This window comes from Aquila chrysaetos, chromosome 24, assembly GCF_900496995.4.
Source record: "Aquila chrysaetos chrysaetos chromosome 24, bAquChr1.4, whole genome shotgun sequence".
Classification (NCBI taxonomy): domain Eukaryota; kingdom Metazoa; phylum Chordata; class Aves; order Accipitriformes; family Accipitridae; genus Aquila; species Aquila chrysaetos.
The window spans coordinates 3,320,311-3,348,194 of NC_044027.1; the positions used below are offsets into that span (position 1 = coordinate 3,320,311).

General features: G+C 56.3%; 1 protein-coding gene across 1 annotated transcript in view; it reads left to right on the top strand.

Annotated features, from left to right (window-relative positions):
• Positions 1-5,044: 5,044 nt before the first annotated feature.
• The window catches only part of LRRN2 (leucine rich repeat neuronal 2), a 36,944-nt gene continuing 14,104 nt past the window's right edge, over positions 5,045-27,884 (top strand). The window contains exon 1 of the mRNA XM_030000642.2: positions 5,045-5,374. The gene's annotated coding sequence lies outside the window, so the exon portion shown is untranslated. The remainder of the gene's footprint in view (positions 5,375-27,884) is intronic.

The window sequence follows — 27,884 nt, forward strand, 5'->3', positions numbered from 1 at the left end:
ATCAGGGCTCCACGCTCCTCTGTGTATGGAAAGATGGGGTTTGGTATCGATCTCTTGAAAGTGGTGTGAGGCTAGGGGCGAGCGTTCTTTAATCAGCTTGAAATTAGCTCCTGTGGGTAGGGAGAAGGACAGCCCCATAATCCAGGACACTCGCCTCTGACTTGGGAAGGAGTCCCGAGTCCAATTCCCTTCGCTGCTACAGACTTCTGGTGTGACCTTGGCTTGGCTGTATAGACCCAGCGCTCCAAATGTATTTAAATACCAAAATCAATGGGGGCTCAGAGGTGGATGCTTAAATGTCTTTATTGATCTGGCCCTTAGCCTCACTGTGCCTCATTTCCCTAGCTCTAGTGCAAGCTAGGACTCGTGTCCGTGGCTGAGCAGTGCAGGGTTTTGCTGTACCCCAGGAGCCAGCACCCCGACACTGACTGCTTCCATGGGCTTGGGCTTGTCACCTCGCCCTGCTGCAGCTTTGCTCCCCCTTTTTGGGAGGGGACGGGGAGTGTCTCTGGGCAGAGTTTAACATGCACGGGCTGATCTTGAGGAATTTGGAAATTATCCCAAAACCAGTACTAAAAGACACTATAAAAATATATAAAAATATGATTATGAACATCATAATAATAGCATGTTAATAGTGCCCGATACCTACAGTGGAAGTGAGGATTTACTGATAACCCTGAAAAAGCTTGGTGTCAGTACATGACAGCTTCAGACGATACGAAGCCTCCCCGATACTCCTGCCTCCTAAAGTCTGAATATATGTTACTCCTCCAAAATTACAATTATTCAAACGTTCGTCCTAGGTGCAAAGCCTGTGTCACAGCCAGCTCCAGCCCCCCACACTGTGCAAAAGCTCCCCCCAGGTTTGCAGCCGCAGCCCCCGGGCTCTGCGCTGCTCCACGGAGGAGTCACGGATCTGGATCAGGGCTGGAGGAAGCACAGGGTAATCAAGGTTGGTGTTTACCTCTGCAGCAGAGAGAGGGAAGGAGGGAGTAGGAGGAAAACACGTAGTAGATCCTTGCAAATCTCTTTTTCTAAGGCAGATTAGGGAAGCTTTGGGGCTCGGGCTGTGCTAGCCCGTTTGTGTTTTACCCAGCTGGTTTTTCTTGGCTTTGCTGCTGAAGGAAGAAGGCTTATTGATCCCCGCTTCCAGCAACACAAAACGGGAGAGCCCTGGGTGCCGAGGGTAACGTATAGCTGCCCTGCCATGGGCAGCAGAGATGCCGTAACTCAGGAGCAGCTGGAGCCTGCCTGAGTTACAGCTCTGTCCTGTACCAGCAATAGGCCTGCAATAACTTACTGCCTGCTGCTAGGATGTGATTTGGTTTATTCTGCACAGGGGACATGCGGGAGGGGAAGGGGTGTCTCCTCTTTGGCTCCAGAGCAAGGGCTGCAGGCGGCTTTTCCGAACACCTCTGGGGTTTATGACTCCATCATGCTGCCTCAGGGAGCTGCTGTTATATCCTTAAATCATTAAAGAATAATAATAACCGTGACACCAAAACCAATACCAATACATGAATAATGCCGACGCGAACCTCTGGGAGGTGTCGGTACTTCTTGCCCAGCAGCTCCCGTCCCCGCTGGGACGTACCAGAGTCAGGCTTGGCTCGGCCGATGCCTGGGAGGAAGGAGAAGAGGAATGCTGGTGGGAAAGGATCCTGTCTAAAGCAACCCTGCCATTGTGCACCAGGGACTGGGGGCATCACCTCCTGCCCTCCAAACATTCCCAAGTGGGTGTAGGACTTGCCTGGCCGTGGCACAGCCTGGAGAGGCTGGGATCCTGCCTTCAGCCCCGGGAGATGCTGTGGATGGGAAACCTTGCAGATGCACCAGGGCTCTTGTTCATCCAGGCCTGTTGGAACTAAGGCTTGGCTGAGTATGGCTTGTCCAAGCTTAGCCCTCCAAATCTACTGCTTCTCTATAAGACTGCCTTGGAGCTGCTCCCTACGGAGCTAATGTTGTGTCTTAAGGGATAAGAAGGGGGATGTGAAGCTCCTTACCACCCTACATGTGTAATGGGCTATAGGTAAAAAATCATCCGGAGACTGCAAGCTGCTTCTCCAGCAAGAAAAGTTTTTAACCCCTTGCACCAGGGGAATACGTTCCAGGTGACTTGAAGTGCAGAAGAGGCACGAGAACTGCTGAAGCAGCAGAGAAAATAAATTAGTGCCATCTCGGCTAAAATCCCACACAATTAAAACCTGGATCAGGCTGTACTCATCTGCCTGAAGATAGCATCTTGAGAGTGACATGCATTAGTCATCATCTGCAGCAAGCTGGCTTAGCGCACGGGAGGAGCCTGTTTACGAGCAAGGTGTTAGACAGAGAAGGCTCCAGGCCACCCGGGGCCAGCTTCTCCCTCCCCGGCAGCGTGCCGCCTGTGTCTGGAGCAGGGGGAAATGCCTGTCTCCATCTCCTTCCCTCGCTTGCAGTGGAGGCCGCTCAGGCTGACTGTAAATGCGTTTACGGAAACGCTTCTCCTCCTGCGCCTAAAGCGTGTGGGGGAACGCTGCCAACGTGGGCCAGCATCTCTCCCCTCTGTGAGAGGGGAATGTCCCGTGTCACCAGGAGTGAGGTGACACTGGTGTCCCCATCCTGCAAGTGGGAAGGGGGTCATTGAGTAAGGGACCCGCCTGAGGCCGAGCAGGGAGTCTGCGACAGAGGAGGAGAAACTCAATTAGTCTTAAGACCAAACAAGCACCTTTGAACTCCCTGTAGCTGGAATGAGAAGTGATTAAATGACCTGGGCTTAACAGTGCTATACAAGCTTCCACCAAGCCTTGGATGAAAGCCCTGTGCAGTTCATCTGGGTTCAGCTGTTTCTATGGAGTTTGCTTGTCGGTCCAGCCCTGAGTGAGGTCTCTGCAGCGCCGGCTGCTCCAATCGATAGTGCTCTGGCAGCTGGGGAGGGAGCTGCTGCTGCCCCATCTCCTCCAGGTCCATGTTTAGGGGCAACGGGTGCCCTGAAAGCAGTCCCCAGGAGCTGCAGGGTGTTGCAGAGGGATCCAGCCAAGTGCAGGAGCATCCACCCGTGGCCACATCGCCAGGGCAGGCAAAGCTTTCCCTGTTCCTCCCCGAGCTGAAGCCAGCCCTCCGGCAGCGCCGTGTAGCTGAGCCACCAGATTGAGCCCTGGGGCAGACAGGTCAAGAGCCACCATCAAGTTCTGAGTGATTACATGGGCCGTCAGGAGCAGCAGACTGCTCTGTGCAGCAGCCAGGGCTGGGCTTAAGATGCCTCCTGCACCATGGAAAGTGCAAGGCAGCTCTTCCCTCTTGCTCACAGCGATCTGTGCATGCTGTGTTGCGGGCACACAAGGATGCAGCACTGGGGCTGGGCACCGAATGGTTTGCAGTGCCTTGGGGTGGCCAGCTGCCTGCTCAGCCCCTTTGCCTTGAGTTCAGCGGGAGGGGAGGGTGCGAGGCGCTTGCCCTGCCAGCCCCACAGCACAGCGGGGGTTGCAAACCAGAAGCAATCCCAGCCCCTGTTCCCTCTAAGTACCCACGGTCCTGGCAGCGGCAGCAGCAGGACGTGGGCATCGGCACAAAGACCATCTGGAAGGGCTTCTCCAGCTGACTGGGAGCTCCATAGTCTCACGAGAGAAGTGGCTTTCACAGGATGCTTATGGGGGTTTTGCAAAATGAAGGGGCATGGCCCTGCATGCCCCAGTGCTTGGCTAAGGCCTCACATTTCACCCCTTGCTATTTGAAAAGCCACGAGGAGACCTTCCAGCTGAGACCCCTCTTTGACTCTCAGTTTATGCCGCAAAGCATTTAAGTGAGGCTAACATTAAGCATGTGTTCCCATTAAGTATCTGCATAAATGCTTTGCTGAATGGGGGCCAACATGCCAGAACATCACCCATTTGGTTTGGGCACATGGGCAGGGATTTTATGTTATTGAAGTCCTGCCAATTAAATCAGGTCACTCCAATCTCTCCTCTTCTGCCTCTCTGGCTCTCTCGCCTGTGTGCGCGTCTGTTCTCCATCCCTGCGGTCCAGCCCACCGCTCCAGGCAAATGCTCTGGGAACGAGCCAGACCCCCAGCTCAGCTCACGCTCCTGAGCATGAAATGGGGATTCAATAGCCACTGTCACTCCTGGGCCGTGTGGCATCCGCAGGGCTCTGACAGCCGCTGGATGGGGCTGGGAAAAGCAGTTCTGGGGAGTGACTGCTGGAAAGCAAACAAAAGCTGGGGTTGCTCTGCTGCACCCACCCCAAATCCTGCCTTTGTCAGAGCCCCACGACTCTGCCTGACTGAGACGCTTCTCCCTGCGTCGCCTTGGGTGCGAAGGTGGATGGGGTCTCCATCCCTCACCTCTTAAGATGAGTGACAGGCAACCGGGACCCCAGATCTTTCCATCTGAGACACAGCAAAGCAGAAGGCAGCTTTCCCTCAGTGTTTTTCAAGGTTAAGAGTCTCGGAGCGTCCCTTTCCAGGGGAGGAGAGCCACCGGCAGCATGTCTTGCTCAGGAACCCAGCCCCCCCGAGGTGCTGCAAAACCCCATGGGGCATCCGCACTGTCACCCCGGGCACACTGGGGATGGGGTAGGTGCAAGGAACTCCCGGGACCACACGCAGCCAGGTCTTTCCAAAGGCAAAGCAAGCCCTTCGGGTGCCGGTGAGCAGGAGGGGATTTGGGCTACAAGTCCACCCCGTCGTGTCTCCCGCTTCCCTCATAACGTGGGGCCATGCAGTGCCGTGGGAGACCCCCCCCTGGGCTCGGTGACCCCAGCCCGTGGGGAGCGGACCCCGGTGCCGCAGCGGGCTCAGCTGCAGCGGGAACAGGACGCGCTGCGGATCCCGAGGGGTGCGAGCAATCGGTTCAGCCTTTGCAGGAGCTTTTTCTATCTGGTCCTTGGGAGCATCACCCCAAGGGGCTGGGGGTGCCGGGGCTGGCCCCTCGGGTGCCCACCAGAGCCGCAGGAGTTAAGCACGCAGCCGGCAGGAGCTGATTCAGGTGGGTGGCACGTTGTGGCGACAAGACTGGAGTGAGGAGGAGGACTGGGAAAGGGAGGGGAGAAGAGAGGAGGAGGAGGAGGAGGAGGGAGCGTTTGCAGGCAGCGGGGAGCGGCGAGTGTGCGGCTGCAAAGGAGCGGTGCGAGGGAAGGATGAAGGTCTCTCCCCGCTGCCTCCAGACCAGGCGCTGAGGGCGAGCGTTGGGGCAGCGTGGCAGGGGGTGGCCTGCTGTCCCTGTCCCCCCACCCCCAAAGGGACAAGGACGGACCCCCCAGCTTTGGCAGGTCCAACGCAACCCCGGCCCTTTGTCTGCCGACGGGGGCTCTGCCCGAGCCAGATGTGCGGGCAGCTGTGGTGGGGAGCAGGCAGGCAGATGACAGCAACGCTGGGAGACGGGAGGAGAGTCCAAGGGTAAGTTGGGCTCCAGCCCCGTTAACCGTATTGTCGGTCGGTTGTGACTTTGGGGGGGGCTTCTGTGCCTGGGGGCTCTGCAACACAGAGCTGGCTGTTTGGCAGTTTGTTTGGGTATTTTTTTCCTTTCCTTCCAGAGCTTTGCTTTTTCTCATCTCTGGCACGGAGGTTAAATGGTGTATTTGAAAATAAAAGAAAGAAAAGCAGGTGAAAATAGGAAATGCACACAGCGTCGGTGCCTTGCCAGTGTGTGGTCCAGGAGGGAGCAAGGGGTGCGGAAACCTCCTTTCCCTCCGCACTGACGGCGGGAGCTGGATTCCCGGTCCTGGAAACTCCTCTGGGATCGAGTCCATCCTCACCCAGGCACCGATGGGAACGTGGGTTAACCGTGGCAAACCCTGTGGTGATGCGCTGGGGATGGTGCTGCTGAGACTGAAATCCAGCCTTGCACAGGGATGCTGGCAGGATGCGATCCAGCCAGGAGCAGCGCTTTCAATGCATTAACTCCTCTGTGCCTGAGCTCCAACGAAAATGTTAAAGGAGTGAAGTTAGGTATAGAAAAGAGGCTGTGATAAATAAACCAGTCTGGTCCGTTGGTCTCCCTCCCTCCTTCTCAACCCACCTTCGCCTGCCGGCACCAGGCTCAGCCCGCCCACGGGAGAGGACAGGCTGCCCACGGGGCGGCAGGCAAAAGGTGATGCCAAAGCAAACCCTGGGAGCAGCCGCCCTGAGCCCGTAGTGTACCATTTTAATGATTTCTATGCTGGTTCTGTGTTTACCTCAACCCTTCCTAACCCTGCTCCTCTATGCATGCGCTTCCCCGACGCAGCTACACAGGACATGCACCCACCCGCAGTCTCTGTGCTTGGTCCTCTGTGCAAAGCAGCCGTCCCCTCCCGCAGCCGTGGGGTGCGCGGCTGTGCCCTGCCAGCCTGGGGAGCGATGGGGACCGGGGCACCCCGGGGGTCTGTGTGCAGGGAGGGACCCGCTGCAGGGACCCTTGCACTCGTCTGTTCTGACCCAGTCCGGGAAGGTGCTTGGAGCTGGGAAGGACCCCATGGCTCCGTGCACCGGGCCCTCCCCACCTCCTCTTGCTTCCTGCCAGAGCCTGAAAAAAGGGATTTGAGAGATCTCAGCAATCCCCCTTTCTCCCATGAGTAAGGAGGGGGCAAAGCCCTTTGCCCCCCAGAGCTTGTCCCAGTCTGACAGTGGGACCCCAGAGGGGAGGAGGGGATGCTCAGGGCTGGGCACTGCGGGGTGGGAAAAGCACCCTCGGAGCAGTGTTCCCAGGGAGGCTTTTGCTGGAAGTTGGAAGTGGGTGCTGCCATCACCTCTGGGTATGAGGATCTGGTTCCTCAAGCCATGATCTAACAAGGCTGGGCGGTCAGAAGCTACGCACTGATGCTGCCTGTCTCCCCCCGCCTCGGTTTGCTGTGCTGGTGCTGAGCCAGGACCCAGCTCCTGCCGTTGCTTTGAGGATGAGCAGCCCCGATCCCGCAGCCTGGATGCAGGCAGAGCTCGTAGCAAGGCTGGGAAGCAAATGTCTCATTTCTGCCTCTCAAAGCCTGACCGCGGTGCAGCCGTAGGGTGATGGGATGTGGCTCAGTGCAAGTTTCCCAGAGCGTTGACTGCTCCCTGCCATGGGGCTTCCCCTCTTGCGGGCGTCTGTCGGTCCCTGGTGCTCACGCTTGGGATATGGGGCACCATATCCAGCTCCCGCCCTGGCTCCCCACGGCAGAGGACTCTGGTCCTGCTGGCCCAGCTTCTTTGCTGGGGACACGGCTCTTCCCAGCGCTCCTGGCTCTCCTTTTCCCAGTGCAGAGCCAGCGCTGAGTGCCGTTACCCCAGCACCCTGGGTCCTCTCTGTGGGCAGTGGGAGCTGGTTTGGCACCCAGTTGGTGCTGGCATAAGTGGCTGTGCAGAGCAGGGCTGAGGGCCAAATCTGGGGACAAACCTCTGCTCCTCAGCTGTTTTAAACCCTTTCCTTTGGGTGGGACCTTTTTTTATCTTCTGCAATGTAAAACAAGGAGCTCAGCATCAGCTGCTGGGGCTGAGCTGTGCCAGCACCCCTCACAGAGCCTGCAAAGTCCCTCTGGTGCAGGGGATGGGGGGGTGAGTTAGGCAGGACCCTGACCAAACCCATCCCACCTCTCTAGGGGTATCAGAGCATCAGGAAATCACTTTCCCCACAGCACTGTGTATTAAGCTGCATAATTACCTCTCCGGGGAGCCAGGGCAGCCCCTCTGTTCACAGCGGTTCAAAGGAGGTGCCGTGGAGGCTCCGATTCCCAACGCGGAGCAGAGCTTCAGCTGCTCTAACCAGACACGGCTCCTGCTTCGAAGAGCCATGCTGGCTCACAGCAGCAGAGGGTTTGTCCCCGTTCCTTGCTGTAGCTGCTCACTGCCATTTAGGGAGGTGATCCTAAATTCCCCAGCTAGGACAGGGATGGAGGATGCTAGGAAGGTCCAGAGCTAGGTCCAGGTGGGCACCTGAAAGGCTGGGAACTTCACCACACTATCGGCACCTCTCCAAATGCAGGGAAGTCCAAACACAGGACTCTCTCCCTTTCTTTGTTCCCAGCAGATGATGTATCTCCTAAATCACCTTCAGGGTAGACCCTGGTCACTAATGCCTCTTCCCTTCTGTACTAAAAACTACCCATAGGATAGCATTCCTGTTGGCACGCGGCTGATTTCCTAAAGAGCAGAGGTGCTAGCCCAGGGCCCGTGTGATCCCCTCCTTGCACACAGAAACTTGCCACCACCCTCCCTTCTCGCTCTCTCATCCTTTTTGCCAGCAAACACGCCGAGGGGCTGTTTCGCTGCCCTCTGCCGAGATGAGGTGTGAGGCCCCTGGCACTGACTGATAGTCGCTCTTCCTCCGCTCGGCACGCGTGGGAGGTACGCGTGACTTTGGTTCTCCTCCTGGAAATGAAATTGTTGTTCTCAGGGGAAATGCCCTCTCCTGTGCTCTGCATCGAAAGCTGCAGCTCTTCCCAGCCCTGGCTGGGAAAAGCCACAAGAAGGAGAATTACAGCTGCTGCCGAGCACAGAGTGCTGTCTGCTGCTTGCTGGGAGTACATCAGGAAAAACATTAAAATTAGATGAGTTCAAAACTTCTTAAGAAGGGAGATGGTCTCTGTCGATAAGGCTCTGCGCTGGGACTTTGGGTTTGAGTTTAGGGTTTGGTCCTTGATGCTCTTGAGTCGTGAGCTCCTCGTGGAGCCCAGGGCAACCCCCCTTGCCCTCCTGCTGGACCAGCCCACGGCCATGCCCTGGCCACCCTGGACTTTTGCACACCGGTCCCCACGCGCGTCCCTTCCAGCACCCTTCCTGGGCCGGACTGGGGCAGCTGCTGAAATGCCCAACACCGTTCCAGGACATCACCCCGCTCATAGGCGGTGAAATATATGTGCAGGTTTAGCAGCTGTTGACGGCAGTGAGTATTTTGTGATAAATATATTTATAGCGGGTTTTGTAAAAGGCTGTTCCAATGGGTGGGTTTTAGGAAGGCAATAAATGGCTGAGAAAATTGCTCCGGTTACACCTCGGAGCAGGGGGATGGCAGCCCCAGCACTCCTTGCCTTCCCCCCTTCCATACCCCCCGGCAGTGGTGAGCGCTCGGGGCTCCATCCTGTGGGAAATGGGGTCCCACAAATTACACCAGCCCAGTCAGGGAGGGATGGGGGCCTGAGTAACCCCCGTGCCCCCTCAAAACGGCTGGAGTCCTCACAGTGGGTGCTCCCCGGGAACTGTTTGCAAACACGCTGCAGAGCAGGAATTATGTGTTGGCTCTGTTTGGCATGTAATTCTGAATAACAAATAAATATGGGAAAATTGGGATCCGTTCCCAGACAATTCACAAAGGGCTTAATTGGGACTTAAGTGGTGCCTAAGTCTTGCGCTGGCTCTCTGCACTGGGGTGCTTTTCACCCAGACAGGGAAAAGAGACAAACTTAGTCAATAAATTACTTGTGATAAATTATTCACCAACCCTACTCAGAATTAATGCCAGCTTCCCCCTCCAGCAGCTTATAAATGCTCTGATATCTCCTGACCCTATCCAGGCTCCAGAGCTACCCATCAGCTTTAAAAGCCTATCCCAGGCGCTATTATAAAACCATATTTTGTGGCATTTATAACCAGTCATAAAAAAATCACTCCAAGATTAAATGTGGCGTGTGAGGTCGGAGCGTGACCGGCTTTGTCCTTCCTGTTGACCAAAGCTGAGTCGAGTCTGTTTTCAGGTTCAAGCTGAGAAAATTGTTTTGCATGAAGACAGGCCACTGTGCTTCTGTGAGACTTAATAACGCTTGCTTTGAATTTAAAAGCCTTCATCAGTAAGGAATTTGTAATCAGCATAAAAGGGGTTTTGCATTTTAACCAGCCTTTCCCAAAGGCAGAGATGAACTAACTCCAGCTCTCTCGTTTGGGGGAAGAAAGCATCTTTGCCCCAAAGCCCAGGGAAGCTCCTCTCCCTGCTCTGTCCTGTGTCCCAGCAGGACCATGTGGCTAGAGATCAACAGCCTGGAAATATACAGGGGGAAAAAAAAAAGAAAAAAGAAAAAATACTAGTATCTGGTCACCTGAAAAGGAAAAAATGGTTTTTTTCCTATTTGTGAAACATTAAAAAATGAACCAATTTGGTTTGTGCTGGAATAAGCATTTCAATCGGGTGTCTGTCACTCGTTCATAGTATGATTATTAAATTTAATTCAATGGTTTGGTTGTTCAAACCACTGTTTGGCAACGCATAATCAAAGCTGCTTGCTTGACTTGAAAAGCCCATTTAGACTTTAGACACATTGGCCCAAAAAAGGGTCTGCAGCGTTTGATCCAAATTTGCAAATTGCTGCGGTTGATCAGAAGCTGCATTTTTCAGCAAAGGCTTTTATTCCCATGGAAAATTCTGCCGAGTCCTCTTTCTGAGTCACTTTTCCTAACTCCTACGTGCTGCCGCTGCTGCTCGAAGCCAACGATGGAGCCGGGCGGGCTGTCCCAAAGCCCGCGCTGGCGGAGGGCTGGCTCCGTGCAGTGCTGTGCAGCTCCAACTCGCCAGCAGCGAGACGCAGCTCACGCAGTCGGGGAGTCCTCTAGGTCCCGACGTGCAGCAGGATTCATCCCTGCATCCAACATTTGAAAGGACCGAGGAGCGGGGCCAGGGGCGGCTCCATCGTGATGCTGCTGGGTTTGAGGGCTGCCCCGACACCCGTCTATCGCCAGCGCCCGAGTCCTGCTCTGCGCTGAAATCGCCTGTTTTTCTTTCCTTTTCAGGAAGCTATTGTTAAATAAGACAAAAGGGATTTCAGCGATACTCTCCAGCTAGCTTTATGGCTTTTTAATATTTTGTTGATTCCCTCTTTGCTGGTTAAACCCTCCCGGGAAGCCACAGACGTACCCCCCTCGTCCTCCCTTCCTTGGCCACTGTTGTCCTCCCTGGCTTGGCACACACATGTATTTTCCCTGTTTTGCTCAGGTTTTAAGGGAAGTTAAATGAACAGGGCTGTTTACATCTGAAAGCCATCACTTATCATGCCAAAATCTCTGCTCGCAGGCTGGCAGCGGCAGGAGTGCTGCAGCTCTGCAGCGCGGGGGCCGCAGGGAGCTGGGGGCTCGCACCGAGCAGCAGGGCAGCCTGGTGGTGTATTTTGCTTTGGCTTATATTTTTAAGGGTGCGGAGTGGGGATGGAGGGGGGAGAGCAACGTGCTGCCAAAGTCGTTTTCTCCTGGGAAATTGCGGGTGTGCCGGGAAGGGGAAGGTGTGATGTGCTACGGCTTCATGGAGCAGCCGCTCCCGGCACACGGCATCCCGCTCCCGCTCAGCCGGGGCGGCCGGACCCCGGCTCTGCTCCGGCGGGGGCTGCTGCCGGGCAGAGCTGGGTGCAGCTCCGTCCACCCTGCGTAAGGTTTGGTGCCATCTTATTTTTCCTGGTGTCCTTGGTGCAGATGGTCTCCTTGGGCAGCGCCTGTAAATAATAGAGTTGCAGAGCTGAGTGGGTTTAAAAACCACGGCGGGGGGGAAGTTTGCAGCCAGAGGCAACGGAGACGGTTGATGTGGCTCCTGTCTCCACCGGGCTGAATCTTCCCTTTGCACGGATTGCAGAAGGGATGAAGGCAGGGGTTCACCCCGCTGTGCTGGGGGCCAGGCAGCCCCTTGCCCCCCTTCTGCCCTCGGGGCTGCCTGCGGCCAGGCATTGTCCCCCTCTACCCCATGCTGCTGCAGAATTGCCCCGCGGTGCAGCTCCCTGATCTCCGCAGGAGCCTGGGATGACTAAGAGGCGATGAGCCACTCATTGAAACTCAGAAGAGATCTAGTTCTGTGAATAAACCTTAAAAAAAAAAAAAAAAAAAAGAAGAAGATAAAAAAGATCCCCGGGGGGAGACGATGTTTGTGAATTAAAGACAAAGTGGGTGACATTTCCGCCAGCCATGTGCAGCTGCGGCATGGAGAGGGGGGACGTGCGTGGAGCCACCGAGGGCTGTAATTCCCGGCCATGGTGGGAGAGCGGCAACTCCTCACGCTCTGCCTGTGCTCGGCAGACTCACGCCAGGCGATATGGTGGCTCAGCGACTGCCGGGAGCCTTGTTTCATCGGGCGACAGCCAGCCCCCGTGGCATGCTCCATGCGATGAGGACAGGAACCAGATTTTCCTCTTGCACAGCAGCCCTGGAAACCGGGGGCTTTGCAATTGGCGCGAGGGGGACGAGTGAAGGAGCGGCCGGGATGCACCTTGGATCCTTCGTGCTCTTCCTTCCTGCAGCCCCTCCAGGACACATGGGACATCAGGGTCACTTCTCGGCTCAAAACCTTCCGGCTCCTGCCCAGCATCCTCCAAACTCAGTAACGCCAGCAGCCGGGTCACCCTGGCTCATCACAGTCTTGCTCCTATGGGCTAATTCCCTCTCTGCTAGCAATTCCCTTCGCCCCTCCTCTGCCCCCAGGCTCCCAGCAGTCAGTTAGATGATTTTATTTAAAATAAACTGGAAGTGGATTTTGCCAAGAATAAGCACAATTCCTCACCCGTGAAGGGTTATTCCATCCCCTTCAGTTTGAGGAGGGACCTTTATCAGCCACCGAGTGCCCCGAGGTTTGGCCACGGGCAGGGCAGTGCCCGCCGGCATGAGGGGCACGGACCCCAAAGTAGAAAACGTGGAGATGTGAAGACGGAGCGCCGGTTTGTCCCCAGCAGTGGGGTGCAGGGGGGGACGTGCAACCCCCTTAGTTTGTGATGGCAGAGTCAGCCCCGTGGTTCGTGAAGGACCAAGCAGTCCCCATCCCATTGGAAACTACCTCTGTGGTCTCTGCGGGTGGCAAAGCTCCGCTGCTCCCCAGGGAGGGGCTCGGCACCCCCAAACCCCATAAGGGCAGTGCTGGTACAGCCACCCCCAACTCATCGAGCCCTTCCCGGCTGCGGTGGCTTCTTGGGACGTGGCACAGGGCTTTGCCTCCATCCCCACCGAGCTGCTCCGTGCCTGAGGAGGGGGTGAAGCAGCCCCAAAGTCATGTCTGGCAGTTGCTATGGCAACGGTATATTTTTCTTATGATTCCTAATGACTTATTGGCATTTGCACTAATCTACGGCTTTTTTAGCTGCCGGAGGTTGACTCGTCTCCCCTCAGCCCCTAAAAGCAGGCGCATCCCATGTGGTGCCGGAGCCTGGATTGGGCTGGGAGGGCTGCCCTGGTGCTACCCCCTGCTCCAGGCACAGCATCCCCGGTGCTTCCCGGGGAGCGGCAGAGACCAGAGCCACCAGCCAGTCCTTTTTATAAGAGGCAGATGCTAAATCACAGCTTGTTTTTTCCCTGGTGAGGCTGAGAGGAGTCTAGGAGGGCCGCAGGGTTTGGAGAGGAATGGCTGTCCCTGGGCAGAAGCCAGCCAGAGTGGAGAACAACAGCCCCGTGAGAAGCAAGAGGGGTCCCGGGCTGTGCAAACCCCCAAATTGGTGCAAGGTTTGATGGCGTCCGAGATGTGACTTCAGTGTCGTATTTCCAGTCATGCTGGTAGGACACCTGAGGTTTTCCTCGGTGAAATCCAGCACAGAGAGAAAATCAATGCACTCTTTTTTAAATCCATGTTTAATACCAAAAGTAATACCTTGCCCAGATTTATTCAGCTGGATTAGATACTTCTTATCTGCTCATGAGCATCACTGAGCAGTTTGCAAGGCTGGAGCAATGCCCCAGGCAGGGCTGCCCGGCTCCCTCTGGCTGAAAGCAAGGCTTGGACCCGAGCATGGCCAGGGCTGGCTTTGCAAACATTTGGAGGCTTTTTCAGAGAATTGGAGAGTCATTTTGCCTTCACCAGTTTCTGGCTGCTGAACCTGTACTTGGGCCCTGAGAGCAGTGCAGGGTTCTCAGCAGGTGAGCATGTGGCTCTGAGCTCTTCTGCCTAATTCCTTCAGAGACACAAGCCATGCAAGCCACCCACTTTGGTTTTTTTCCTGCAGAGAGGCTGCCGTGTGTGTTGCACGTGGGGAAACAACATGGAGGGTAAGCAGAGACTGGGGGGACAAAGTTACCGGCACGGCCAGGAAGAGCTTCACGTCCAACCCTTTAATGTCACCAATGTGCTCTTTCTGGTTGTCATGTCCTAATAAGCTGCTGAAATATTGGGTTTGCAATTACTGGCTTAACTCTGAGCAGTGCACTGAAGCTCAGATAAAATCATGGGAAGACTTGGGGGCTTTTAGGGTCAGTGACAAGCTGTTGCAGCGCAGGGGCAGGGGCTTGTTCACCTTGTCTGATGGGTCATCACCAGCCTGGGTCTGCTCTTGTCCTTGCTTTTTATTGCTAGAACTTCCCTTGCCCTGTCCTGTGGCCACCGAGGCCGGCCATTGAACGCAGCAGAGCTGCTGCTGGCCAGCAGCACGGGGAAGGGAGAACCGAGCTAGCTCTCGCTCTCTCTGGGCATCTGCCAGCCCAGAGGGGTTTGGTAGGACGTCATGTCCTTATGGCATTGCCAGGGACATCATGGCAATAGAGCAGCAGCTCATCAGGATGCGGTCTATGGTGGGAAGCAGCGGGGGAGTCCAGGGCTCCGCAGGGCAGGCTCAGCCTCCTCCGGGAGCATCTTGCACCCCCACAGACACTGCTGAGATGCTCTTTTGTGTCCCTCTGTGGGGTCATCAAGCCCTCAGAAGGTGTTTTGTAACTCCAGCCCTCTATTGCAGCCACACGGCCCAAGGAGGCCAGAATGTGCCAGCAAGATAACAGGGAGAGACTTCCCCGTAATTAGAAATTAGCCTGATTTCACGGCACTTACAAGCAGCTGCATTGCCATCCTGACCTTTCTTCTGCTGAAGATCAAAGGGAGCAAGGCTGGGCTCCAGCCGTGGCTGGTCTCGCCCCGCTTTGCATGCATGATGCGACCCCGTTCCGCTGCCCGTCTACTGATGCTGAAGTCACCTGCCCATCAGCTTGCTGGCACTGAGCCCTGCCTGTGCCCCTGCCCAGGCCAGCCACCATGGCATGGGTGGCCAGCTGTCCCTGCGAGCCCCTGGCTCCCTTCGCTCCTGGAAGAGCAGTTTAATCCATGAATAAAGAGACAAATAAGGTGGAGATGGCAAGGGACCAGCTGAGCCCCCAGTACAACGATGGCCGAGCGAGGTCCCTGGTTCCCTGGCCCTCGTCTCTTCCCTTGGTGTTGTCTGTGCAATGTTCCCCGCCTGCAGCAATGCTGCTTAGCTGAAGAAATATTGCTTCCAACAACAGACACCTCTAGAGAAATAACAGGAGACATCCCATCATGGTTTAGATTTTAATTACACTCAGGAATTCTCTCCCTTTTTTAAGCTTTGTTTAATAACCCATTCCTCCCCACACGCCCCTCCCCTGCTGACAAAAGTTTAAAGAGCCTTGATTTATCCCTCTGAAGGGACTAACATCAAAACACTGCAGTGGCAGAACATTTCTTCCTAAAATATCCCAGGGGGACGTACTGGAGCAGCCTCTGGCCATTCCCAGGCTCTGGACCAGGACGGGACCACCGCAGCTGGAGGCTGTGCAGGCGCCGGGCAGCCCCTCGGTCTGCACCCGATCCGGCACCCCGGGCTGCCGTGAGCCACCTTCACCAGTGTTTTCACTGTCTCGCTGGGACTCGATACCTTATTCCAGGGACCTGGGGTTTTTTTGGCCTAACAGAAGGACACGGATGTGCCCTCCCCAAGCGACAGCCCCGGTCTCTGTCCCCTTTGGAGCCTGTAGCTCAGATTGACTTCACGGCCGGTTTGCAGAGTGCCACGTGGGTAGCAAGAGCTCAAAAGCCTTTGACATTGCCCGGAGCATCCCCTCTCAAAGGATGCTGCCCTCGGCCTCGGTGTGGGTAGAGGAAGGGAGGGAGGTTTGAGGGGGCTGCTCTGCAAATGAGCCAGCCTTAATGGCCACCCCCCCCGCTCCGACCCCAGCCCTCCGGCTGAGCCGAGGGGTATCGATCGTTCCTGTTTGCAAGCCGATCCGCTGGGGAAGGTCACTCGGGCTGATGCAGCACAGGCAGCATCTGCAGTCGTGCTGCCAGGACAGCGGTTACCCTGGCCATCGGTCTGCTGGTTTTAGGGCCCGAGATGTCCACGGGCTGGGCTGGGGACCAAGCCTTTGTGCTGGATGGGATGGGGACCCTGGGGTGTCTGAGCAGCCAGGAGCAACGCAGAGAGATGGACACTTTCCTCTGGGCTTTAACATCTCTGGAGAGGAAGGTTCAAACAGCCTCTGCCTGCCTGCTGCAGCTCTAGGCATGCTACTTGTTTGTTTGATTAGAGAGATGAGGAAATAAATGGAAGAGATATGAGCATCCCTCTTCATTCCCAGCTCCTATGCAGTACTGGCTTGATTTTTCAAAAGAACTCAGTGTCCAGAGCTTCAGAGCTGTCTGCATCATTTAGACAGGCACATGGGAGATGAGCCCTTTGAAAATCTTGTCCCAAATGGTTAACAAGGAACCGTTCTTCCCTGCAGGCCGGCGGCGTTTTCTCCCACCGTAACGATATGTGGGGTCTTTCCCTGTGTCTGCAATGTACAACAGAGGGAAATGATATGTCACAGAAATATATATCATAATTTCCTGGCATGCACCTGTCTCTCCAGCACACACACTGCTGCAAGGCACAAACACACACTTGTGCGGATTATGAGCTACTATTGCTGTCATGTTGTCGCAGCTCAACAGGCATGTACAGCCACAGGAGTTATCACATCCCAGTGCCCGGCTGCTGTCAGCCCCTGGCAGCCACCGCGCTCCTCGCTCCGTGCGGTGCCGACAGCCTCCCCCAGGCTGTGGGAGCTGCGGGAGCTGCGGGAGCCGTTTGTGTCTCAAAGCTGCCTGGGGGAAAAGACCCCCCACAACCCACGGGGACCCAGCATGGAACATCTTTGCAGGGAGAGGAGCTGCAGTCTGTGGGAGATGCTTTAGACTTGCGTTGCTGGTCGTACCAGGGTGGCACCGGGTTTGCAGAGATGCCAAGCTGGCTGCTGCTCTCCCCGCCTGGCCCTTCAGCCCGCCTGCTGCTGAGAGAGCGCGGGCAGCAGCAGGGCTGTGGCGGTGGTAACGCGGGAGGGAAATCAAGCTGAGCTGTCCCCTGCTGCCGGAGAGACATGCACGAACCTCACAGCTAATTAGCAGCCTGGAGAGATGGAGAAGGAAAAGGTCCCTCCGCCAGGGCACTGCCTGATGGAGAGGGGACTGCAAAGGGCCCAGCTGCACATCGCGACGGATGCCTTCCCACAGGAGAGCCCGCGCTACGCTCCAACCTGCATCCCCCAGCACACGGGGCTGATGTGAGCCCTGACTCTGCAGCCCCCGGCGGAGAGCCGGCTCCCCCGCAGCGAGCGTTGTGGCCGGGGACCCTGCCAGAAACCCGGGGGGTGGGAGAGCCGGAGCGAAGGCAGAAGCTGGAGGTCTCCGTTTCTGCTGAAATCTGGCACCTTCCCCCATTCTGGCAGCCCCATTAGAAGCTATAATTACATCTGAGCATTCACAACACCCTTTCCCGAGCACCCTGGGGATAAAAATCAAGAAGGATGCTCCGAAGGGGTAGGCTTGATTGATGGGAGCTGGGCTTGACACACCATGCTCATCACTGGAACGGTGATGGAGCAGTGACGGCTGGAGCGTTCACAAGCCCCAGCACGAAGGGAGCTCCCTCCCCGGCTGGGAGGGCAGGGAGGGAGGTTTGCAGGCAAGTCCACCGTGCCACCACGCAGGGCAAGGACGGCGGGTGCTCCCGTTGTGGAGGCGGCAGGTCCCAGTGCTGCCATCCCATACAGCCAGGCACTCGGGTCCTTCGCGCAGGGGTGGACCCACGGGAGCTCTGCTCCATTCCAGGCGCTAAAGCCAGAGGCAGTGAGGAGCTTTGGGGGTCTGCCAGCCCCCTGGGGCTCCGCAGTCTGCAGGACATCATCCCCAGGGCTGGCTGGAGAGCCAGCAGCATCGCCGGCAGGAGCTTCGCTTCTTCGGCAGGGTTCGAAGCCAACCCACCTGGGACTGCGAACAATTAATTTTCCCAATCTGCACAACGATCAGCTTCTGAGGCGAACAATTAGCCGGTCACAAATTGTAATTGTCATCTCACTTCTGATTTTAATTTGGCCTAATGAAGGCTAAGTGATTCCGTCTCGCTCCTCCTCCCCCGGCCCCACGGCCCTCTGGCATCCCCGGCTGCAGCGGGGCCGCCCGGGGAGGCAGCACCCGGCCCGCGGCCGTGGCCCTCCCCGGGATGGAGCGTGCTGGGGGAGGCTGGGGAAAACCATTAATCCCTATTGTGGGCTGCTTGGTTTCAGATATCATGGCCAATAAAAGTTTTATTTAAGGGAATTGGCTGCCTGTGTCCATGCATTCTGGTTTGTCACAGCCTGTTAGCCTCTCATGCTTGACCTTTGAAGCAGGGGCTGTCATTTAATCTTCATCTAAAATAATGCACTGATTTGTTTCCCCTTTCTGATTTTAAGTCACTGCTGCTTGTACGTCTCTGTCTGCGCCCTGCTCCCCCCGCCCCATCCCCACCTCCCCGATGCGTTGTCATCTGCAGCACCTTTTGGATCTAGCTATGGTTTCTAAAGAATTCATGGTCTCACTGAATTGCCTTTCACTTTAATACTTAATTTAGACTGAAGAAGGTGGTTGCTGGGTCTCGAATACCAAGTGAGTCTCTGGTGTAGCTTTAGCTGGAAGTTGCATGATGCCCGGTGGGGTCGGGATGAGCAAAGCCATCCGAGTCTAGCGAACTTGGCATAACCACCCCGCTACTTTCTGAGCCTTGCAGCCTCCCTTCTCCTCTGTCCTCAGCGCGAAGCAGATGCATGAGTTGCCATCAGGATACGGCAGCCCTAGGCGCTGGATCTGTTTGCCCATCACATCATCCATCTCCGAGAAGCCCAACCCCGGCTCCCTCCTGCTCTGCAGCTTCTGTGCATCGTTTAACGTGGGGCAAAGTGACAGCAAAATGCTCCCGAGCGAGGGAGCAGGTGCTTTGCCACACACCGACTCTGCACAGCTTTCCCTCCTCCCCAAGTGTCTGGTAATTTTAACACAAGCACTAAGGAGAGGGCTTCTTCATCCTGATAGAGAGACTGAGCCTCTTCTGGGGTGAAGCATTGCAGCTCTTTAATAGCACCAATTAAAACTGCAGAGGGAATGAGATGTTGGCAGGCAGTAATCACCCAGACTGGAATATGGCCTGAGCATGAGTTTTAATAGCTTCGCTTTAAAGGGAAAACGTACTTTCTGTGACCCTTGGATGAACAGAAACCTGGTTTCAGAGCTTATCCGAAACCTGTGAGGTTGAGTATCAGCGTGCTCTCGAGCCCCGTTGCTGGGACACTGCTGCTCTGCTCCGTCCAACAGCCCTGCTGCCTTTTCCTATTAAAAGCAGCAGGCAGCAAGTTGTGAGAAAGAGTAGGGCGAAGGGAAGAGGAGAAATAAGTGTATTAGCAAGATGAAGATTAAATGACAGCTACATAAACTGATGTCTCAGGGAAAAATGTCATCTCCAGTTTAGGGCAGGGGGGTCACAACAAACTTGTGATGAAGATGAAATGGCTTTCAGGGCCAGTTAAAGTAAGTGAAATCGTCTCCTGCTCACCCCCTTCCTGCAGCATCCTGTGACCTAATCCAAATGCACCTTTGCCAACTTGCGAGCTCGCACGGCAACCTGGCAGACCCTGCCTGGCACTGCCACCAGCTCAATTTGCTTCCCCATTTTTTCATGCCACCTGGGGAGGATCTGGAGGTGATCCTGCCCCAGCCATGCCTCCAACTCACTCCACAGCCCTCGCCCAGAGTTACGACTGCTGTGCCCTGCAGACATCTTGGTCTCACTTAGGGCTGATTTGGTTAGCTCTTTGCACAATTGAGGTCGAAGCCCATCTTGTCTGAAGCTAAAAACAATTAAAATCACTCCTGGAAGGCCCTAAGCACGGACCCAGCTGCCTGCAGCACAGCATCCCTTCGGCTGCAGCCGGCAGCTCCCTCCTCCCTCCTTGCTCTACACAGCACACCCCGCTGCGCCTCGTCAGCAGGCGGGTTGCGATTTGCAGGACGCCCGTTCCCTCGCTCAGCCCCGAGCATCTGACCCCCTTGTTCCAGCGAGCTCCGTTACAGCTGCCCACGCCAGCAGCCTGCGCAGGATCCGACCCTCCTCGCATGCCCAGCCGGACCGGCCTGACCCCGGGGGGGTCACTAAGTTTCCCCTAAGCTGACCGAACCAGCATTGCAGCCGTGTCCACCCAGCCCCAGCACAGCCATCTCACCGTCACCGGCACTGGCTGCTGCTGCCGCTGGCATGGCGATCGGCAGCTCGCGGAGTTGTCACTCCAGGAGCAGGAGCCTCCAGCTGGGGTTGGCAGCCACCACGGAATGATGGGGCCTCTTCAGGGCCAGGGGAACCCCGTTAGAGCCATCCTGGAGCTGCCTGTTTAACTGGGCAGGTGCTGGGGGGTGTGGGTGTAAGGGGGTGTTGAGTGATGCTGCTTTGCTGGGGAGGATGGAGAGGTAGGTGTTGGACTCTGTGTTCATTAACCTCTGGTCTTAAGGGGCTCATCACAGATATTTTGCAGCCAGCTGGAGGATTTTGGTGGCTCAGCGGCTGTGGATGAGCGGTCTGTCTTTCCTGTGCTAGAGTGCTTCCCTGTGGTGGTTTGATTTCTGAGAGCCTTGGGGCTGTAAATCTGCACCCTGTGCACCCTCAGAGGAGCCTGGCCCCAACCTCAGCCCCTTGACAGTGTGTGTTTGAGCTCTTCCCTCCTCTCCCTACTGTGGTTGGTGTAAATACCCTGGAGGTGGCTGCAGAGGAGGCACTGGAAAGGTAAAGCCCTTAATTTTGTTCTGTATTATGTAGAAGAACAACTTAGCTTGTTGCTGCCGCCGTAGGTTTTTGCTGGAAAATGGCTCTTGAACTTCTCTTTGCTCTTAATACACATACATATGCACACACATGCCTACATCCTGTGTCAGGTTCATCTTTTTTTTACAGTCCTTTTAAACCCATAATGACACATCTGAAAGCTCCTCCAAAAACAGCTCCTCTCCCTCCTTCTGCGACATGAATGGATAAAGATCTGCTCAGAGCTCAGTCGTGCAGAGAGTAGCTTTGGTGGTTTTTTGCAAACAGCATTTTGTCAGTTCCTCCTAAGACAAGTCGATGGCGGGCTGTGTCTCCCCACCCTGCATCCCCACGCAGCTCCTGGGTGCTCTGACTGCAACAGCACCCACCCAGGGGATGCACCCACCAGCTACAGATACGCTCCGTGGCCCCGCTCTTGCTGGTTGCAAGGGGAAGGGGCTGGCTGGGAGTGGGTCAAAGCCCTGCCACGTGCTCGGCTAGCTCTGCCATGGGGGATGCTGCATACCCAGGCTCTCCGTGTCGGGGCTGCGAGCCCCCCCATCACCAGAAGGAAGGCTCTCCCCATGGCACAGCACCACGTCCAGCCCTGGGTAGCTCTCACCCTCACCCCCTGCACAGCTCTGAGGAATCACGGGTGCAGGATTGCCTCCAGGAGCTCCTGGGTGTGCCAAGCCTGTCCTGCGGGCAGGGCTCCATCGGCTCCCAGCCACGAGGGCCAGTGCAATATTATTGCCTGAAGTTCAACGCAGCCCCAGGTTTATCCATATCCTTTGCAAATTTTCCTTTCCAGAAGAGCAATAATACACTGTGATATTATTTTATTTAAGTAATTCAAGGGTATGCACAGTGCCTAGAGGAAAAGGCAAGCAGGCACAGCAACACACTCCCCAAAGGCTTCTCCACGAAGCACAAACCGGTCTGCCTGTTCAGTGCCCCTGGGCTGCAGGCTCTGCCCCGGGAGCTGCTCGAGCGTGGCAGCCCAGACCACAGCTCTCTGATGTGTAACGTCTGCATGGAGATGTCCAGTGTTCAGGTGGACCACACCGTGCTGTGAGCAGTTGTAGCTGGGTGTCCCACCGACACGTGTTTGGTGCTGAGCAGCTCTGGCACCCCGAAGGTGCTGGCTGCAGTCAGGCAGGGCTGCTCTCCTCGATGCCTCCAGTGCCTGGGGGGATTAAACACCCGCCAAAGCCTTCCCCAGCTCCCTGTTTTCTCAAAACTTGTAGCTGCCTCATTATCTTTGAAATCAGAGAGTTTAAAAGCCATTTGAGGGAAAGGACACGGGAGCACGTGCCCCGCATGCTGGCTCTGTGACCCCCCTCCATTAGCAAGGCAGCCAGCAGCCGGGGCGGCTGCATCCTGCCCTGCTGCGTGGATGAGGGTGCTGGGGCCATCTGTCCTTCTGCACCCTGGCTAGGGGTTGGATCTGGAAGGGAAATTTGGGCTGTAGCTGTGCCTTAGCAAAGTCTCTGTGCACGTCCCTCCCAACCCGCCGATGCTGTATGCCAAATTGTCCTGCTGCCAAGCTGGGAACCCTTAAATAGGTGGGACAGAGGCGGCAAATGTTTTCCATTTCTCTTCCTGTTCCTATCTGGGTTTATTATTATTATTATTATTTTATTTTAGATCCCTTTTGAATGACAACTCTATCAAAACAGCTCATTTGGAAATGTCAGGTCCATTCTTGATAAGTCATCAGTCATCATGATTGGTGCTGACAGATGCCCTGCAACAGTGCTGCGGTATCTAATATACTGTGCTGCAGTCTTTTGTAATATCACATTATTTTATTTATTCAGCATGGCATGAAATCTCTCCTTTAGGAAAGGAGAAGGGGTGGGGGGGGGAATTAATCCTTCTAGCGATGCTTCCATTTGTGGATAGTCCACACGGGAAGTAGCAGAAATCAGGCTTTAATGTGGCATTCGCGTAGTTTAAAGCTCGTAATGTCACTGGAGTTGAAGCAACTGCAAGATCCTGGATCGTAGTCCACTTCTCGTAGCACTGTCCCGATGAGAGCTGACACTGCATTTCACAGCGCTGAGACACGTGTGTCCTGAGTGGGTGCAGCCCCTTGGGGCGCACAGCACCCTTGTTCCCCCGACACCCACGGGGAGGGCAGGGCTACCCATCGGTTCGAGTGCCGCCGTTTGCTCCGTCAGGGCGATGACGGGAGCTGCTGCATCCCACCTGGCTTGTGGCTGTGCCTGCTGCCCACGAGCGGGACAGCCCTGTGCTTTATCCCCTCGGCCGGCTGCGAGCATCCCGGGCAGCTCCATTGCCCGCTGGCCCTCCCTCCGCACTTGAAATATATGGCAGGAGCAGGGGTGGTGATTTAGGGTCCCCCTTCACCCCTTCGCCTTCCCTTGTATTTATGTGGTCCTCGGCTGCATGAAAAATATGGTTTCTTGGCGTCCTGCCTTCTCTTGCTCTGGGGGGAGCGGCTGCAGCACCGTGCTCATCCCTTCCCCAGCCCCAGGGCTGGTTTTGGGAGCTCCAGCCTGCCCGATCCCCTCCCCAGCACCCGGTCAGAGCTGCTAGGGGGGCAATCAGAGATGGCTGAGCCCCACGGTACTACCCTCCAAAGCAGCGTTTCAGCCTCATGGAGCTGCCGGAGGGCAGAGTCCGGCCGTGGTCCCCGGGATGCTCCCGGGGGTGTCCCCCAGGAGCAGGATGGCAAAGCCCAGCGGCTGGGCTGGCTGCGACCAGCTGAGCCCATCCTGGGAGCTGCTTTCCTGCATCCCGTAATCTGCATCGCCGAGCCTTTGTTTGCTCTCATTAACGTGTCTGCGAAGTGCCTGATGTGTGAAATGCCCTTTTTATTAGCTGGAATTGGCAGGGCCGTCTGGGACTCGCGTCTGCTCCACTTTCAAGGCCAGGACTCTCCAGACAAGCCCGTGTTGGTCTTACTCAGTTTCTGGCTTGCGGCGAGCAAAGGGCTCGGGCTCAGCTCTCAGGCGTGCTTCTCCACCCAGAAACCAGGAATGGGAGAAGCCACGGTGTCACCCGTGGGTGCGCCCACCCCTGAGGTCCTGCTGAGCAAAGCAGGCAGAACAGTCTGCTAGAGTGGGGCTGGGGCTGGTGCCTCTGGAGTTGGGGATCTCCTGGATTTTCTTGCCTTCGGGGATTAATCTGGTTTTCCTACAGCCCCTTTGAACTATTGGGACTTTCCCTGGCGTGCAGAGGAGCTCAGCAGCTGTGGGAAACACCCCCTTAGATGAAAGCTGGGTGGGAATTTGGGCAGTGAATATGCCCACTGCAGTGCCATAGCCCAGGGGGCATCTCTCCATCTCCCTCTTTTTCCCACCACTTTCTTCCCACGTGCATTTTCACCCATTGACAGGCAGCAGGCTTTGTTATCATAGACTTAACCCCCTCGCAGGACGTTGCCAAGCAAACATTAAACCTTGGATTTGTAGCCAGCCTCAGTGAGACCGAATACTCCCTCCTGGACACGCTCCCTCCCAGGAGGATGCATGTGTTGGCCCGTGCCACCATCACCCACCCTGCTCCCCTTCCTCCTCCTCCTCCTCCCATTCCCGGTGCTCCCCAAACCCCTGGGGAGTCATGTCGCAGCAGCAGTGTCTGTCATCGGAGCCTGCCACCGAGAACCAGAAAATGACGGGCAACAGCAGGACAAGGGCCCTCAGCGGGCGACGGGGCTGTGTCCGCAGTGCCCCACTCCTGCCCCCACAAACCGGGCTGGGGGACACGGCCGGACTCTGCCAAGAGCACCGCAGGGCTTGGCACAAGGGAAAGGGGATGCTGGAAGGGGAAAATGAGGGGACACGGGGAAATGCCAGCAGTGCAGGGCTTGATCTGAGGCTTTCTGGCACTGCTCCGGAGCTGTTGCTGCTTGCAGGGTCCGGTGTGGTTCCCTCCGGCCACCCGTGCCGCCGTCCTGCGGAGCGAGGCTTTGGGGATGGAAGGGATGCCGGAGGGAGGCAGTGCCCTGCTCTACCCTTCAGATCTGTGCAATGCCCCAGCACCCAGGGCTTGGGCCGTGCTGAAAGGATTTGGCTTTGAATCAGCAAACAGATTCCATCTCCCTGTGGGGGACTTTGTGCCAGGTTTTGTTCTCTGTTGCATTGACCATTTCTGCCTCGTTTGAATCTGTCTGGCTTTGGCACTGCTGCTTGTGCTTTGTGGCCCTGCTGCGTGCACCCATGCGGCTCCTGGTCTGCTTTGTACCAGCCAGGACATGGCCCGGCCACCTCCATCCTGCTGTGAGATGCTCGTGGTGCTGCATGTGTGGCCCAGGAATTTGGGGACCTGCCAGCCAGCCACATCGCAGTATTTGGGGACACGGCGGTGGGCTGTGCTTGCTTGGTGTCTGCGTGTTCGTGGAGGGACTGGCTCTCCCTGCTCCTCTAGCCTTCGATGGCAGGTCTGTAGCAAGCTCATTAGGAAAGACCTGGAGGTGTTTTCCAGGCAGTTCAGGAGCTCGCCTGAATTATTTAACATGCCGCTCCACAGCACGGCGGGGAGGAGGAACTGGGGGAGCTCATTACCAGGCCAGGGCTGTTTGTCTCTCAGCCACGGCACGGCGGTGCCAGGGACAGGCTGCGCCTGCGGCACGGCTCCCTGCTGCCGGGCAGTGCTCGCCATTGCCGTGCATTCCGGTTCACGGAATGGAACCCTGCTTTCCGCCTCCGACCTGGGCAGGTTGGAGCTGAGCCTTGCCAGGAAGGTTCTGGGGCAAGGACGTGGTGCGGGCGAGCTGGGACTCGCTGCAGAGCTGGCAGGTGGGAATCGAGCACAGCAAAAGGGAAGGGGAATGGACTCGGGATGCTCAGGGCACCCTGGCACGCCTTTCTGTGGGTGCTGGGCTTGGGGCACGCAGCTCCGTGCAGCTCCCCATGTGCCGGGGACTGGGAGCTTTGTTGATCACAGGTAGCATTTTCTAAAGTCTCTGGGTGATTAAGGAGGCAAATGCCATTTGAAATGCTGCGCTAGGCTCTCAGAGGCTCAGCGATGGCTTTTACAAGCTGAAGGGCTCTAAATTAGCTATTGCCACTCAGGAAGAAGATCCTGGAAATAGCTCTGGAAACGGTGACACAGTGCAGCAACAGTCAGAAAGGGCACACGGCAGGCTGGGGATTATTAGGGAATAAATAAAGCAGCAGACCAAAGCCAGTCATACGCCTGTGATCTGAGCGGTGCCAGCAGCCTCTCCTGCCTGGGAAGGGTCCAGGCAGGGAAACAGTGATGGCCAGAGCTATGTAACAGTCCCCGCGTGAAGAGCAAAATGGGCTAGGGCCCTTCAGATTGCAAAAGAGGTGGTTGCAGGGGGAGGAGGCAGGTACCTACAAAACCAAGCGCGGCAGCCCTCCTGCTTTCACCGAGCTCACCGGCACCGACCCCGCCTGACCCCTCTCCCCGCCTTCCCCATCCCCTTTCTGCCTGGAACGTTCTTGACTTTGACATTTGAAAGGGACCGCGAGGGCGCTGGGAAGGGGGATCTGCAGGTGCAGAGTCCAGCCGGAGTTCAGCTTCTGCTGCAGCCCCGAGACGGTGCCAGTCATTAGAGATGCTTCCAAAAATGCGAGCTGCAGTCCAATGCAGCATGCGTTTTGTTAAACGATGCAGATTTTGCAGAGTAAAGGACAACTCAGCTATGAGCCAAGACCAAGACTCCATCTTTCCAGTCTTTTATTTCTTCAGGCAATCCAGAGCAGAGATCAGCTAGCTTTTCCAGTTGGCTTTTGCAAGACATTTACAAATGCACCAGTTAACCCCACAGCCCAGAGACCAGCCCTGCGATTCTCAGGAATAAAATGAGATGGCCCCAGGGCTGCCCAGCTGAAAAATAATGTATTTGAGGCTTCCCATAGACGCGATCATGTGGCATGCAGGGGGCAAACCTGCCACCTTCAGAGCTCGTGCCACCGGCTCGGCACCTCCAAAGCCACCTTTCGAAGCAGGCAGGGCAGCGCAGATGGATTTAACTCCTGGCCCCACTAAGGACCCCGGCCACGGCTCTGGGTGTCACGGGGAGAGCCGGGTACCATCTCAGCATCCATCCCCGCCACTGTATGTATTCACCCGGCCCCGGCGCTGCTCCCTGCCAAGGTCTCACGGTCTCAACTTTTGCAATCAAAGAGAACAAGGGAGATGAGGGGCAGGGAAGGGCCCTGGTGATTATTTCCAAGAGGAATAAACCTTCAGAAAGCCTGAACGTTGCTGAGCCATGTTTTGGAGAAGCTGCTCTGCAGGATCCCAGCACAGGGATCCCAGCTCCTCCTTGAGCATCTCACTGGCCACCGAGGCACCCAGTCTCTCGGTGTCCTGGCGGGATGGGACCGTGCTTATCCCCAGGCAATGAGTGTGAGACCAAAAGCAGCTCTGGGATGTGCTCAGCACTTCATGGGCAGTTTGTGGCTGAGCAGGGCCAAATCCTGCATGGTCCAGGCTGGAGGCTGTGCCTGAAGCTGGCAGCAGCATCTCCAGGAAGCCACAGAAACCTGTAGGAGTGTTTTGGAGGCAGGCAGAGCCACCGCAACCCTTCCAAAGCCTGAAAGCAAAAGAACAACAGGCTTATTTCCCAGCCCTCCTCATTTAAAAAACATCCGAAGTGGAGGGAGAGAAGCATCCAGATAAGAAGCGGGCACTGCTCCTGCCCGCCGGCTCCTGGCAGATCGGCGTGATGGCAAGGTGCAGGTAGCCGAGCAATTTGTTTTGCACGCTCCCAGCAGCTTTTTATCTCCTGGCTTCCTCCTAGACAAGCAGAAATAATGCTATCTCCCTCCCTGCCAGGAGAGAAGCAGGAGAAGGCCCACAAAGAACATTCCTGGGTCTCTCTGCACAAAACAAGGCTTAACTGAGGAAAGAAACCACCAGAAGAGCCAGCAGAGCAGCAGCCTGGTGCTACTGGTTTTGGAGGGGTCTGTTCCCTCTCTCATGTAAGTGTTTTTCAGGGGATAACAACGTAAAATTACAGCTCGAGGCTGGAGCACGGCGCTGCTGCCATGGCCCCGTGTGTGGGTGCAGGCAGCACACAAGGTGGGATGCAGGGACCCGTGCGAGGGTTCCCCGTGCTCAGCACCCCGCCGCCCCGCTCACCTTGGGTTCGTTTGTTTGCTTTAGCCGGGGGGTGAAGCTGCAGAAAGGCTGGGGCGGGAGCACCCTCCCATCCCTCGAACCAGACAGTGAAGACGCAAAGCTGCATAATATGCTGG